At 42.5% G+C, this 5,720-nt stretch overlaps 1 protein-coding gene across 4 annotated transcripts in view; it reads right to left on the bottom strand.

The window, feature by feature from the left end:
- The window catches only part of cenpo (centromere protein O), a 34,615-nt gene extending 28,954 nt beyond the window's left edge, over positions 1-5,661 (bottom strand). For 2 of the 4 annotated variants that reach the window (XM_043695215.1, XM_043695218.1), the window contains exons 1-2: positions 5,065-5,661; positions 1,253-1,422 (exon numbers count right to left, since the gene is read on the bottom strand). The gene's annotated coding sequence lies outside the window, so the exon portion shown is untranslated. Of the gene's footprint in view, positions 1-1,242; positions 1,423-2,378; positions 2,421-5,064 lie in introns of those variants that run through there. The other 2 variants (XM_043695217.1, XM_043695216.1) reach the window with 2 other exon arrangements.
- Positions 5,662-5,720: the final 59 nt, after the last annotated feature.

The following is a 5,720-nucleotide window of genomic DNA, read 5'->3' as shown; positions in this document are numbered from 1 at the left end:
TTTTAAAAAAAGGGTTTTGTGATTTACACATGAAAGAAGTGAAACTATCACTGTATTCTAACAGATGAAAGGCTTAACAGACAATCAATTCTTCAATGTATAATTTCAGTTACATCACACTCTAAATTTTTGCTATAAATTCTGTGTTACGATCGAGCCCTCCACTATCACCTGATGAAGGAGTGTCGCTCCGAAAGCTAGTGTGCTTCCAATTAAACCTGTTGGACTATAACCTGGTGTTGTGTGATTTTTAACTTTGATTTTAACGGGCACTCTTGATTAATCAGCAAAAATTATATACCTTAAATACCACAAGTTTACTGTACTGTCACGATCTCCGTAATAGTCAGTTGAGAGCACAAGTAAGGCAGCTCTCTGTTGGTAAGTTTTATTTAAGGAAAAGTGCATTATTATTTCACTGATTTACACTGTAAATAACATATAAAAACCCCTTGCATGACATTTCTATTCCTTAGTGCGTGTTTTCACATTAATTATGTAGACCTCTTGATCAATGGGAATATTTGATCGACTAGCACACTCCTCGTCCTATAGGTGCCGGTTAATAAAATGTTTTCCATAGTGACGAGGATAGCTATAAACTGTTGAAGATACCAACAGACCTGTTGACTAGGAAGAGCACGGCAAATAGAATTCAACCTGCAAAAATGTGAAAGTAATGCGCTTGGGGAGGACTAACAAGGGAAAGGATTACACTGTGAATGGTGGAATCTTAGAAAGCATTGAAGAGCACAGGAACCTTGGTCTGCATACCAACAGATCGCTGAAGGTAGCAGGGCAAGTGTGAATATGGTGGTTAAAAAGCCATGTGAATACTTGCTTTAATTACCTGAGGCAGAGTGGATAATTGTTTTTATTACCTGAGGCATAGAAAATAAAAACAAGGAGGTTAAGCTGGAAAGAGAAGAAAGTGAGGACTGCAGATGCTGGAGATCTGAGCTGAAAATGTGTTGCTGGAAAAGCGCAGCAGGTCAGGCAGCATCTAAGGAACAGGAGAATCGACGTTTCTGGCATAAGCCTGAAGAAGGGCTTATGCCCGAAACGTCGATTCTCCTGTTCCTTGAATGCTGCCTGACCTGCTGCGCTTTTCCAGCAACACATTTTAAGCTGGAAAGGGAGTCCACAATTGTGAAAAGCTCACAATTTGAGCCATGTGGATTGGAAAACAGGGCTCCAACTTGGACTCAAGAGTATCATATTGTAGCTAAAGCTGCTAAGCACCTTCACTTACTCCAGCAGACTGTGCAGTCACTCTGGTCCTCAGTGCATCCCTTTTTGATCTCAGTCTTTCCAACAATGTTTTTTCCTGCTCTAGAACCTGCGCTTTGTGCTGTGCTTCTAATTGTTCTGACGCCAGCTTCTTGGCACATTTTTCCAGTGTCTTCAAGTGTTCCAGCACACCTACAAAACGCAAAAATGGATTAATTGCTTTATATTTTGGAATGCTTCACACAACATATTACACAGGAACATTAAATTACTGCATGACAAATGACCAAATTCCATCTAGTTAAATTTCTCCCATGCAAAGTTACAAATCACACAACACCAGGTTATAGTCCAACAGATTTAATTGGAAGCACTGGCTTTTGGGGTGCCGCTCCTTCATCAAGTGGTTGTGGAGGGCACAATTGTAAGACACAGAATTCATAGCAAAAGTTTACAGTGTGATGTAACTGAAATTATACATTGAAAAAGACCTTGATTGTTTGTTAAGTCTCTCATCTATTAGAATGACCATGATAATTTCACTTCTTTCATATGTAAATCACAAAATGGTTTTAAAAAGTTACATTCTCAGGTTAACTGTCACAATTAGTGTCAGCACAGATAAGATGTTGAGGTGTTAGCCCCCTGTGTCATAATGTTTAGACTGATTCTAATCTAAAATGTGAGTTAACAGAGTCTTACGTGGATTCATGCAATTTTTGAGCAAAGTACAATGTAACTCTGAGGAGAAAGTGAGGTCTGCAGATGCTGGAGATCAGAGCTGAAAATGTGTTGCTGGAACAGCGCAGCAGGTCAGGCAGCATGCAGGGAACAGGAGAATCGACGTTTCGGGCATAAGCCTGAAGAAGGGCTTATGCCCGAAACGTCAATTCTCCTGTTCCCTGGATGCTGCCTGACCTGCTGCGCTGTTCCAGCAACACATTTTCAACAATGTAACTCTGCAAGTACAAATTCACCCCACAAAGATATATGGGTATGTGTACATGTAGGGGTGTGAGTGTGTGTGTGTGGGGGGGGTTGAGAGTGTCTGTGAGAGAGAGTGTATGTGTGTGTATGAGTGTAAAGTGTCTAAGTCTGTGAGAGGGTGCCTTTGTGTGTGTGTGTGTGTATAGTGCAATGGTGGTCACCTGTAGTGTGACATGAACCCAAGGTCCCAACTTAGCTATCAGTCTCTGCTCGGCCACTTTTCACTGCTGCCTGTCCCGAAGTCCGCCTTGGAGGACGGTCCGCAGTTCCGAGTTCGAATGTCCTGGACCGCTGAAGTGTTCTCCAACTGGGAGGGAACACTACTGTTTGTTGATTGTTGTGCAGTGCCCATTCATCCGTTGCCATAGCCTTTGCTCGGTTTCACCAATTTACCATGCCTCAGGGCATCCTTGCCTGCATGCAGGTAGTCACAGGACACAACAATATCAATTCCATCATGGTCATGATCAATCTTTATCAGAGTCCACGACAAATGGAGGATATGGTATAATGTGAATAAATGTGAGGTTATTCACTTTGATAGCAAAAACAAGACGACAGATTATTATCTGAATAGAAATAGACTTGAATAGGACTGGTGCAATGAGATCCAGGTTTCCTTATACACCAGTCAATGAAAGCAAGCATGCAGGTGAAGCAGGCATTGAAGAAACTAAATGGAATGTCAGTATTCACAGTGAAAGGATTAGAGCACAGGAGCTAGGATACAAACATACAAATGAATAAGGAACAAGAATGGGTCACTCAGCCCTTAAAGACTGCTCCACCATTCAGTAAGAACATGGCTAATCTGATTTTAACCTCACTGTGGCGGCATGGTGGCTCAGTGGTTAGCACTGCTGCCTCACAGTACCAGGGTCCCAGGTTCAATTCCAGCTCGAGCAACGTCTGTGTGGAGTTTGCACATTCTCCGTGTCTGTGTGGGTTTCCTCCCACAGTCCAAAGTTGTGCAGGTCAGGTGAATTGCCAATACTAAATTGCCCATAGTGTTAGGTGCATTAGTCAGAGGGAAATGGGTTTGGGTGGGTTACTCTTCGGAAGGTGGGTGTGGACTGGTTGGGCCAAAGGGCCTGTTTCCATACTGTAGGGAATCTAATTCAATCTGAACTCTACATTCCTGTATATCCCCAATAATCTTTCGTCCCTTTTAGTAATCTACAATTGATTTACCTTGCCTTAAAAATACTTAAAAGAATCTGCATCCAGTTTCTTTTGAGGAATGGAGTTCTGAGGATTTATAACCCTCTCAGAGAATAATTGTTTCCTCATGTTTTAAATGAGCATCCCTTATTTTTAAGCTATGGCCTCAAATTCTAGGTTCTCCAACAAGAGGAAGCATCCTTTCAACATCACATAGTCAAGTTCCATCAGGATCTTATATGCTTAAATGAAGTCACTCTGATTCTTCTAAACTCCAGACGATACAGGCCTGGCCTGACCAGCCATTCCTTATAAGGGGATCCAGTCATTGCCAGTATGAGTCTAGTATGAGATGTGGGAGATGGAGTTTAATTTGGATAAATATAAGGTATTACATTTGGTAAAACAAACAATTAAAAATAGGAGTATGAACTGCTTCCAACTCATTAACATTCTCCCATAGGTATGATGACCAGTATTGTACACAGTACTCCAGATGCAGTCTTACCAAAGCATGCATAACCAAACTACTCTTAGATTATTAGACTATAAGAAATAGGAACAGGAGTATACTATTCAACCCCTCGAGCTTGCAGCATTCAAAAGGATCATGAACTGACATTCCTCACTTCCACTTCCTCGTCCTTTCCCAGTATACTTTCACTCACCTACTGGTTAAGACCTATCTCAGAGTCATGGAAAAAGACTCCTTTTCCAAACAGTCCATGCCAAGCATAAGCTCAAACTAAAATAGTCCTACATGCCTGTGCCTGGTCCATATCACTCCAAACGTTTCTTATTCATGTACTTACCTAAATACCTTTTAAACATTATAACTGTACTTGCACCCACCACTTCCTCTGGCAATTCATGAACTAATTGCTGTGTAAAAAAAAATTGCCCCTCAAATCTTTTTTAAATCATTTTCTTCTCATCTTAAAAATATGCCCCCTCGTCTTGAAATCCCTCAAGCTTGGGAAAAGACACCTGCCATTCACATTACCTAGACTCATGATTTTATAAACTTCCAGTTCAAGGGCTCCTGAGCCAGAGCTCATCCACTCCAACTACTTTTTTTTTATTCCTCTCTTTTTTTAAAAAAATTTTACTTACCTTGTCTGAGCCGGGACAAGCACTGGTGGTGGCCAGAGCGCAGCCCCTATCCCTTAAGCGTTCTCGGGCCAGGCCCAGGGTGCTGACCTTGGGCAGGCATACCGCAAACATCAAGCAGGCCCAGCACAGAGGAGAGAGAGAGACAGACAGACAGAGACACAGACAGGCAGAGAGAGAGAGAGAGGAATCGCCGCATGCCACATTGGCAGAGGGGACATCAGAGATTTTAGCCCAGCAGCAAAGATGGAACCTGAGGGTCAGCAACTTTGTTGTTAGTTGGGTATGATTGGAATTGATTTGTTGTAGTCATGCGTTTCTGAGTATGGTAAATAGCTTTGTTTGTGAGCAGTACAAGCATATCATAGTAAGCAAGGACATACAGATCACAGGCTGCTTTGACAGAGTAGGCATACAGGTTACACTGCATAGGAGGTGCGTAAAGCAAGATCAACGTTATTTTAAATTAGGAAATCCATTCATCAGTCTAACAAAGGCAGGGAAGAAGCTGTTCTTGAACCTGCAAGTGCATGTGTTCAGACTTCTGTATATATTGCCTGATGGAAGAGGCATTACCGGGGTGAGATGGGTCTTTGATGATCTGCAGTCCTCACTTTCATCTCTTTGGCAGCCTTTCCGCAGTAGTGAGCCAAGTAAACGGAGTCCATGAATGGAAGGTTGGCTTCTGTGATGGCCTGGGCTGCGCACACTACCTTTTGTAGTTTCTTACGGTCCTGGACAGAGCGGTTGCCATGTCAGGCTGTTAAGCAGCCAGATATTATGCTTTCTATGGTGCATCTGTAAAAGTTGGTGAGAGTCCTCAAGGACATGCAGATTTCTTAAGCCACCTCAGGAAGAGACATTTTTGTGCCTTCTTGACCATCACATCGACATGGGAAGTCCAGGACAGTTTGTCGATTATCATCACGCCTAGAAACTTGACGCTCTCAACTTCCGCTCCATTAATGTAGACAAAGATGTGTTCTCCTCCTTTATTTCTGAAATCAATTATCAGTTTTTTTGTTTTGCCATTGTTGAGTGAGGTTGTTATCACTGCACCATAGCATCAAGCCCTCTATCTCTTTTCTGTATTCTGAATCATCATTGTTTGATATCTGGATTAGTGGTGCTGGAAGAGCACAGCAGTTCAGGCAGCATCCAAGGAGCTTCAAAATCGACGTTTTGGGCAAAAGCCCTTCATCAGCCCTCCCCCCCCCCTCCCTCTCCCCCCC

This window comes from Chiloscyllium plagiosum, chromosome 9, assembly GCF_004010195.1.
Source record: "Chiloscyllium plagiosum isolate BGI_BamShark_2017 chromosome 9, ASM401019v2, whole genome shotgun sequence".
In the NCBI taxonomy this organism is placed as follows: Eukaryota; Metazoa; Chordata; class Chondrichthyes; order Orectolobiformes; family Hemiscylliidae; genus Chiloscyllium; species Chiloscyllium plagiosum.
This window is presented reverse-complemented; position numbering and strand designations above follow the sequence as displayed.